Source organism: Pollicipes pollicipes, unplaced genomic scaffold (assembly GCF_011947565.3).
Source record: "Pollicipes pollicipes isolate AB1234 unplaced genomic scaffold, Ppol_2.1 Scaffold_105;HRSCAF=121_pilon_pilon_pilon, whole genome shotgun sequence".
NCBI classification, from domain to species: Eukaryota; Metazoa; Arthropoda; class Thecostraca; order Pollicipedomorpha; family Pollicipedidae; genus Pollicipes; species Pollicipes pollicipes.
The window spans coordinates 35,836-46,408 of NW_023595864.1; positions in this window are offsets into that span (position 1 = coordinate 35,836).

Here is a 10,573-nt window from a genome sequence, read left to right on the forward strand (position 1 = left end):
CTGGCGTTCGTATTTTGTCTACCCACCTTTGCTCGAAGCGCCTGGACTAAACAGCTTTACTGTACCACATAGCCTTATAGCCCACCTGTTATGCGATCTCAGTGCACACGAGGCCTGTGGTCCCGACGGGCTCAGCGCCCGGATTCTCAGAGAATGTGCTGAGGAGCTAGCTATCCCGTTAGAATAACATGCAAGCTTTCTCTCAACTCTGGCTTCTTCCCCGCCATGTGGAAGCAAGCGAATGTGATGTCGGTACACAAGACGGGGTTTCAAAAAAGCTGCCGTGAAAATTACAGGTCTGTGTCTTTGTTTCCTATCTGCCCAAAGATATTGGAGAAATTGTGAGGGAAATCCTATTACAGGTTTCTCTGCCCACCTTCCCTCATCCCAGCACGGATTCCTTCCAAGGCCGCTCCTGTATCACAAACCTTTCATGTTTTCTTGAACACTATTGGACATCTATCTCAAAAGGTAAACAAACAGATGCAATTTATACCGATTCAGCAGTTACCAGCGTGAACCACCTTCTTTTGCTACAACACCTTCGCTATTCTTTTTGCATCACTGCCGCGCGTACAGCTAACTGGAGTAGTACTTGAGCAATTGTTCACAACGTATAGCGCTGAACGGCAAGCAGTCAGACTGGATTCCAGTGCGATCTGGTGTCTCGGAAGGCAGCATCCTGGGACCGCTGCTGTTCGCCTGCTTTCTGACTGATGTTCCCGACCCAAATTGAGAGAGAGTGCCTTATGTACGCTGATTATGTAAAAATTTAGCCCAGAATCGACAATTGTAGCAGATTGTCTTACCCTTCAGACAGACTTGGATCGCCTCTGTGAATGGGCCAAAACTGGTGCCTGAAATCGAGCCCAGCTAAGTGCAATACCATCTCATTCACCCTCCGCACCGTCGCTGTCCACTACTCATATGCACTAGACGGTCACCGCTTTGATAACTGCCAGCAGATTCGCGGTCTTGGCGTCTTCCTGGACATTCAAGTCACCTCTACTAATCACATAGATTCAGCTGTCTCAAAAGCAACCAAGATGCTGGGCCTTCTCATGTAAAGCGTGCAAATGCCGTCGTGCCCTCATCGAGCGCGGTTCAATCACAAGGCTTTGCTTCGTGCCTTCAACGCTCATGTGAGATCATTGATAGGCGGTAGCGTTATTTGGAGCGGTGCTGCCGTTTCCCATCTCGCCCGGTTCAAAAGATTCATCATCGGTTTCTCATGTGGTTGGGTTCGAGTAGCCAGTCCCGGTGTCCCACTGGATTGTGAGGATCTTCTCGCTTTCTTCAAACAGCATCTATCAAGGCACGCTTTGGCTCAGTCTGACATCTTATTTCTGTACAACGTATAGCATGACAGACTTGACTGCGTTCACTTGATATCACTTCAGTTTGGCCACACCCGTCTGGCTTTCTCGGCATATCGGCCTTTTCCACGAGTCATTTGCAAGGGTCAGCACTGTAAAAAGTACTTTCGCGCGACTACCCGCTGTCTGCGATCACCTTTTGCAGCATTTTCCCTCAAATGACTTTCTTCATCCAACAAAATCGTTCCGATCTGATTTGTTCAGGTTCGCCGGCACACGTCGAACATGCTCTTGGTGACTAGATGTGCGACTGGTGTCATGTGTGTGTGTGTGTGTGTGTGTGTGTGTGTGTGTGTGTGTGTGTGTGTGTGTGTGTGGTGTGTGTGTGTGGGTGTGTGTGTGTGTGTGTGTGTGTGTGTGTGTGTGTGTGTGTGTGTGTGTGTGTGTGTGTGTGTGTGTGTGTGTGTGTGTGGTGTGTGTGTGTGTGTGCTTGGTGATGTTTTTTGCTCATGTGTGTATCGTATATTTATTGACTCCTCCTTCAGTGATTGGGCTTTTGCCTGTGGAATGATTATGTTCTTAATAAGTAAATAAACAAATACTCACGCGCGATGTGTGTACTGTAATAAGTGTACTGCTTTGCTAATGATAATCAGTGTGTTGTCTTGCTGATGTTACTAATTGCCGCTTCCCTGATGCATTTATACTGTGGGTGGGTAGTTGCAGTAGTAGTGGTAGTAATAGTAGTAGTAGAAGTAGTAGTAGTAGTAGCAGTAGCAGAACGGTGGTAGTAGTAGCAATAGTAGTCAAAAGGTAGAGCCAGCTCCCAACAAGTCAGCTGTAAGGTGGAGAGCTACAAAATCCCGCTTCCGTTGGTCATGTGCTGGATCATATGCTCGTATGAGCTGATATGACAGCCCGATTTCGCAACGGAACGTAGGGTCCATGTATCGCACAGCGCAGACAGTGAGAGGATATCATGGTGTCCTGTGACGGCAGGCCTTCGAGTAACAATTATGGCATTTTGTCATGTTGAGCAATAACATAATGACACCCAAACATCCCCGTGATTTTAAGACAGATTGTCTCACGTCACCCAAATTTAAGGCGATTACAGTTCAAATCAACGATGCCATGTTTTCAAAATTTTAATTCGCCAAGCCGTCCCTTCAAAAATTCGGACATTTATTCAGCTATAAAGCGTTTTATGCTGGCTCATGAATCGAGGACGAAAGTAGCCAACCCTGGGTCACAGCCTGAAACCAAACCTATTACGCGGGGAGCGATGAGGTACGGGTCGCGCGGAGCGGTACGGTTACACAAGGTACGGGTCGCGCGGAGCGGTACGGTTACACAAGGCACGGGTCGCGCGGGCGGTACGGTTACCACAGGTACGGGTCGGCGGCGCGGAAGCGGTACGGTTACACAAGGTGCAGGTCGTCGCACGGACGCGGCCCGGTGGCCAGCCGTGGTCGGCGAAGGACACGGTGCCGGCGGCGGCCCGGGCATTCCCTGTTTTACAGCCGGTATAAAGGAGAATGCTGGAAATGTCCGCCTCTGATTGTGAGAGAGGAAGAGGGAGAGAGACAAAGAGAGTGAGAGAGAGAGAGGCTGAGCGTGGACCTGGGAAACGACAGAAAGTCGTCCCCATTTGACCGGCGGGCGTCATAACTAGCGGCCGGCTCGGAGGTCCCTGGCTGTGGTCCGTCCACAGGCACTCAGAACAGGCGTCGGTCAGTGCCGGACCGGTGCAGGGTCTCTACCGGCAGTGGGCTCAAGGCAGGCATCCATTCACAAATTGGAACTGCGCAAGGACTGGCCCGCCAGCGTGCTTCTAGCAGGCTCTATTCACAACTAATGTTGATGTTTATGACAATCAAAGAAATGCAATGATTGAAAATAGTGCGTATTATTTGGATTGAAATATAAGAGCTCGATGTTAAGAACTGACACATTGTAAGTGGTGCGAGCAATTTTGAAAAGTATCGAAAGCACATTACCGTTGCAGAATTACGCGTTTAAGTCTAGTGTGGAAAGCATGAACTCTTGATTGGTTTACGCTACAAATGTTTAAACGCGCTACTGCCTCTTTCACCGCAGCATTCGAGCCAAAATACTCAGACGAGGCATTCACAATGAATGCATTTCAAATGCAGAGTCTGAAGGACAGAAACTGATGTGAAGCCACCACTCAAAAATTGTTTCAAGACCTGTTTCAATGTGGGAACAACGTCGTCCATGATGTACATTCAGCTTCAGGAATCAAGAGAACGCGACCCTTTCTTAACTTCAAATATCTGCACCTGCACTCGTACTTTTTCGAAGCACAGCTACAATGTACCCAAAACTGAGGGCTTTGACATGCAGTGACAACAGCCATCTCTATTGTATTGTCCCATCACACCGTGCTGTGCCAGACAGGAGACCGTCCGTCGCATTGTGCAATGCAAGCGCGTTGTTGAGAACTGAAGATTACGTGGGGGGGGGGGGGGGGGGGATCGGTCTCGACCATTACTTTACATTTATTCGAAGGGTAACAAAATCAACACCCAAATGGCATTTGCACCCGCCGTCGATAAGTGCCTTCCTGACAGACTTATCAACTGCCGTGTCATGGGGCCATAGTGGTAAAACAAAAATTTGGGGCAATGGCCTTATAAATCGCCGTGGAGAATGACCATGAAACACTCCATTCATGTAGTCAGTTGCACGCTGGCTTTCAGCTCGGGCTGTTGCCGTTGTCGGCTCAGACCATCCGACCCCGTGATAATTAACTGACCAGGTCCTGTTTGCCTACAGCTGTTGTACCAACACAATATCGTTTTTGCTTTTCCTCGTTTGACAACCCAAATTGAATGAGTGTGGCGAGTTAAAGCCACAATGATGTGTTTTTTCCAGGGTTAGGCTGAAAATGAGCTCCTTCTTACAAGTTGTGGTTTCACACATGGCGCATAGGAGAACTGACTCAGCTACTTCTCTTTAATAAGATTTAGGGTCGCAACACAAAGAGTTTGATTTGGTAGCACATCTGCGTTAAGAAAAGTTTTTGAATTCAGCGGAATTGGCATTCTATAGCAAATGCAGTCTAACCAAACTGGTTGGTTACCATACTAGGTTTTCGCATCTTCAAAAAAGCTCCTGATATAAGTAACATACAAATTCTCCTCGTGAATACGTACTAATATCGCTCATTGCATCGCACCGACAACGGCTTACCTCAGAAAGCTGAAAAGCGGCATTCAAAGGCCCACCTGGGAGCCACACTTTCCACGTCTTCTCGCTGACATATAACGCTATATGATTTCACCGACCCCTCATCGTGCGTCACCTCGCGGGCCGAATTCGGAAGCTCGCGTGCCGACCATGTCGTCGAGGCCGGCCCTAAAAACAGCACGGCCTAATTGAGGTGCCCTTGGCCGGGAGCAGCAGCACAGACACAATTCGACGAGACAACGCCAGAAACGGTGCTCGTTCATCTGCCGGCCAGCGGGTGCCCTGAGCTCGGCGTCGAGGAGGGGCAGAGTTGATAATTCTGATGGTGATGAGTGCCGCTGACAGATCGGGTAGCATTCAGGGGTGCAGTACGCCGTGTCACACAGGTGTTGACAGGGCCATGCGCTCTGAAGGCATAAGCTGGTTCTCACGAGTACTATGAGCTGAGGCGGGAATCTAACTTACGCTGCCACTGGACCGGCATGATTCAATCGAAAAAATTCAATCAAAGAAACGCATTTGACATCACGTCTGTTAGTAATTTGAGTAACAGGTTGCGGCTGAAGGGCGGCTAACTACGCCGCTTTTTCATGCGGCCGATCAGAGCACAATACCCTGCCTCGCCGCCTCCCAGCCTGTTTCATCATCCCCTGCACTGGTTCCGTCACCGTTTAAGCGTAGGTATTAGACCACTGCTCGCGCGCTCTGGATGATCCCGATCCATGAATATGCATTTCTAAGCGGGCTGGTTTTTGTCAGTCTATTGCGATACTGTGTCCTGAACCGACAGCCGTCCGCTATTTGCCCCAGTATAAAACCTGAGAAAGAGTCAGGAATACGGGTGCTGGTGAGCGTGGAGCGGGGCCCAAACAGACAACTGTGCTTGACATGAGACCAGAAAACGCACGGCCCTCCGACCGCGATAGCTACTGTCACGCCAAGGCTTTGTATCGCATGCGTGTGTGGACACCATGACTGAGGCTGCGAGCCTGGCCGAGAGGCGCCAGGCCACGACACGCCCGATGCGTGGGAGCGCAGGAGGCGAGGCCGCGCGCGCCCGGCCGCGTGGGACTGCCGACCGACAATGGCTCGTCAGCGGGCCCGGCGGCGGCCGGTGTCACGTGTCACGTGAGGGGCGGCCGGTGTCACGTGTCGGCGTGACGGGACGCGTGACGTCGGTTACGCCTGTCACCCTGCGGCTCTGATTGGTCCATTTACAGCACCGCGCCGCTTCTTGACGTCCTTCGTCCCTCGATACAGGCCGCCAGTGTCACGTAGAGCGTAAACATCAACAGGACGGATATAGTTTCCTTCCTGAATGGCGTCATATAACCTAAGTCAATCCGCACGCGCTCTGGCAAACCTCATCCTGCATTGTGCAGGGTTATTTAACAGTCCTGGTCCAAGACAGAAATATCACACGTCTCGCGAATCTGCGCGGGAATTTTTGCAAAGCTCAGTCGGTCGAGCAGTTTGCAAACAGCTTCTGCTCTTTGGAGATCGCCTATGCAATCACAAACAGCTCGCTGTCTTGAGAGCTAGAGATTTTTTAAAAGGTCACAATTTTTAAGCATAAAGTTCCAACAAGACATTTTTGGACATTAAATCCGAAAAACGTGTGCGGGATGTTTTCGTGATTTATTTTGACGTCGCATTTTTTTTAAGTGCTTCATCTGCACGATGCAACTTTTCTGAAAAAAATCCTTAACATGCCCACTTTGGGGGGGGGGGGGCGAGGGACGAGGGCATAGTGGTGCTGGCTGTTGGCAAGTGTCACTGTTTGGGGCGAGACGAAAATCGCACACGTACCAATATTTGAGCTATTCGTTCGCTGTTTACTGAGAAATCACTACTTTTCGAAACCCAAAACTGTCCGCTCGTTCCCTGTAATCTAAAAAATGTAATTCTGGGTGGCCAGACTTCTCTGAAGCCAATGCATGGACAGAGCACGTGCGTCATGTGCAGGCTCGTAAAAATGCCCTGCATGATCCGAATGATCACATTTGCATGATTTGCTCGGAATCTCCTGTGACGTATTTTCCATCTGATCCCGTGCTCACGACCACGGCGGCTTTCAACATGCCCCACCGCCTTCGGTCTCAGCGATCCTCATGCCGGGACGGCCTCAGCGCTCGAGGGAGGCGGCAGCTGGGGAGAGGCCGCCGGTGCTTTCAGTCCGGCAGGATAGTGGCTCTCGCTGCCCATCTACAGGCATGAAAGCCACCGGAGGACACGGTGATTAAAATGCACATGCCAAAGGACAGCTATGCAAATGGGCCACGAGTGCGGCGCCATGGCGGGTGCGCGCAGCACTACGATGCAGATGAACAAGCGGGTCGCAGTGACGTTGACGAAGTTCTCCGATGCCATTGCTTATTCAAAATAGGATGTTCTGCGGATCAGGCTGTTTCGCGCGGACGTCACGTTTTCAGTTTTGCTTATTGATGAAGCATCCATTCCAGCCATGGGCTTTAGGAGCAGCAGCAACGACGAACTTGCATGGGACCATTTTTGAGATTGCCAGCAAAGCGGGTTGACGAGTGATGTGTGTGTGGGGCGGGGAAGGAGGCAGCAGATGACCTGTTCGGTCTCCCCAACCGGAGCATGCCGCGGTCCGATGAACGACAGGTATTTCGTGACCGCAGTCAGTACCCCATCGTATTAAACGTCGAGCGGGTATTGTTGAATATAAATTCTAATGCACACTGATCAACTCATTGCAAAACTGTGGAGAAAGGAAGACACATGGTCAGCACCGGCTAAGGCCAGAGCGACAGTGACCTGTGCTGGTTGCGGCCAGGAAGACCCGTGACCGGCGCCAGGTGCGGTGAGGAAGCCGTTGTAGTCGTTTCCAGCGGGCAGTCACGCACGGGTCAGCGTGGGGCGTCTTCCTGAGGTGTAACGTCGACAGGTCGTGGCTTGGGCAATGCGTGCTGGGCGCGACCATCTAGACCTCCCTGCAAATCATCTCTGAACTCGCGCAGAGGAGATATGCCTTCACGAGCATCACCACCTTGAACCCCCAAATGCCTTTATTTGCCTTTATCTTCGACGCTGAGGGCCGCAAAAAGGAGTGGTCCATCAGTGGCCAGTAAGTTATTATCTCTGTACACAGCTACTTCCTAAAAACCGGGCGTCGCACGTCGTCGAGAACCGTTGAGCCTCCTCCAATGCTGCGTGGTCGCCGTCCCAGAGCTGGCAAAGACTGGTGAGGCAATGACCGCAATCGCCCCGAGCTGCGTAAAAAGACCAGCCGGATGCCAAGCAGTACCAACGAGAAAACAAAAACGATAGCGTGTATTTTACAGACATAATTGGCACCAGTTCATACATGTCATTCGGGGCAAGACCTGTGTGACGGGATCGCTGGCCGTTTTTGTCCCAGGTCACCGGTCTATCCGAAAATCAGCCGATATTTGGAGCGTCATACCGCAGCCTGGTGGGCACCGGAGGCCCATTTTGTCACGCACCATGATGCGGGTTTTTATTCAATGCTGTCTAATTTTTGCAGCGGGAAGGCACGCAGGTGGAATGAGCCCGAATGGCCGGGTAGAGGCCAGTTGCGAGGAGGACATACCTTCATACCGTGAACATCCGGAGCGACGGCACGCATCGCTTTGATCCGAAGGCCCGCGCGGTGTGCCAGTCGGATGAATTTGTCAAAACGTGAGCGATTTTCTAAACAGCGGCTGGCATCAAAGCGGCACGGCGCAGCGAGCGGCCCCAAAAGGAGTGTTTCCCACCCTGGCGTTGTGACCGCAGGGCCGCGGAGTCCGTCTCATATGGGCACCGCGGACTGGGCCCCGGCGGCCTCTGACGTGCCCAGCTGACGGGCCCAGCCGTCGACCCCCGGCCGGCGCGGCGGCGCGGTCCGAGCGCACCGCGGCCGCCGCCCGGGGACGCACCGCGCTGATCCCAGCAGTGACCCCCACCCGCGACCTCAGCGCCGGCGCCCAGCTCCAGCGCTGGCCTACAGCCGGACGCTGGGCCCGCGCAGGCGCCCGACCCCAGCAAGGAGCGCCGTCGTGAGCCGGCCTCCAGCGGCGCCGGCTCGACGGGGCAGGTCCCGCCGGGCCGGTGCAGCGGGTGCCGACCGGCTGCCCCTGACCGTGACCGGCGGCGCCGCCTCTGCGTCTGGCTCGCTCCCGGGAGAAGAGGTCGGTCGCGCACGGAACCGGTCAGCTGGCGACTGGTTTGCGCCTCGGCTGCTCTCGTCGTAGTAGACGGAACTGGTCGGCGGCGTGGCGGCGTATTTTGGCGGGCGGCCGTCACGGCAGGCAGGGCACGCGCCGACCGGTCCGGCCGGCCCGGCACCGCCCCGCCGGATCGCCAGGTGGTCCGCTAAAGGCGTGCCGGCGCGCCGGCAGAGGACCGGACCCCGGGGCTAGAACTCGACGAATCGGCGGCTGGCGGGCTGCGACCCCAAGTCCGAACAGCGGGCGCGGCGAGGCAGCTGCGGTGAAGGCGACTGTTGATGTTGCACATGACTGTTTTGAAAGGGTTGAAGTGTGCATGAATGCGGTGGTGTTGAGAGGCCAGCGCGACTGCCAAGTGCATTCCGACAGGGATAAGCCAGACGTTGCTTTATCGGCACTTAGTGAGGTTTGGCAGCGTGCCAAGCCGAGCGAAGAAGCGCGACAAGCCCTCCGCCCGGGAGAGAGGGGGCGGGGGCGGGGTGACCTCCCGGTACGCAGAGCGCTCCCGGCCCCCCCCCCCCCCGCGCGCAGCTCGCAGATGGTGCTGAAGATCGTCGACGCAGGACACTCCGGCGATGCAGCTCCACGGTGACTGATGGCCGCAGGCGGAGCTGACGATCAGTCCGGACAGCGCACGCGAAAACAAATACCAGCAAAACGGCCGGGTGGGCTGGACTGCTGCTGTGTATGATAACACGTCACAAGCTGGGGGTGGGCTGGACTGCTGCTGTGTATGGTAACACGTCACAAGCTGGGGGTGGGCTGGACTGCTGCTGTGTATGGTAACAAGTCACAAGCTGGGGGTGGGCTGGACTGCTGCTGTGTATGATAATACGTCACGAAGCTGGGGGTGGGCTGGACTGCTGCTGTGTATGGTAACAAGTCACAGGCTGGGGGTGGGCTGGACTGCTGCTGTGTATGATAACAAGTCACAAGCTGGGGGTGGGCTGGACTGTTGCTGTGTATGATAACACGTCACGAGCTGGGGGTGGGCTGGACTGTTGCTGTGTATGGTAACAAGTCACAAGCTGGGGGTCTCCCGGCCAAACGAAGGTAGCCATCGCTTAGACTGCCGCTTACCATAAGACGACCATTTACCTGAGCGTTTGTTTTTTCCTTAATATGAAAGGGTTTCTGGGATGAGACCTCACGCAAAGCGTGAACCCTGACCCTCATCCGATTGCAAAATCCCATGTCAAGGGCAGAATTTGGTGCTTTAACGCTCAGTAACGCTCGGCACGGGGCGTGCTGCTCGCTGACGTCACCTGACGTAGCGCGCGGTCACTGCCACCGGCCGCAACCCATCCCAGTCAAGAGCAAATAGGGAGCGCCTAACGCGACGAAAGCCCGCACCGGCACGGGTGAGGGGATCTAAACGCCGACACTCCAACCCACTGAGCTAGCGGAACCGACTGTTTTCGGGGAGTTCCGCTGAGCATCTTCAAATCGGAGGAGTGGTTCCTTTCGCAGCACCGGTCGTAGATTTTGGGACACGGCGGAATGATTTTCAGTCGGCCTCCATGTCGCCAAACAGTGCTGACACTAGTACTACTGCACTTACTGAGAAATATTGCGCCGACGTAGTGAGCAGCCGTTCGCCAAAACAAAAATGAATCCAATATGATTTCAAACGTTGTACATACCGGTGTTTGGCGTCTTCGTAAAGTAACGCAACATTCTATACTCGTCTGTCCCGATAACCCACTGGTCAGAGCATCTGCGGCCGGTAGGTGCGACCGCTCCTGAGGTCAAGTGACCTCAGAGGGCAGGACAAAGCAGTCCGGTCATTGTGACACGTTAAGCTTTCGCTGCAAAAGTCTGCCGTCGACCTGGGTCCCACGACCAGAT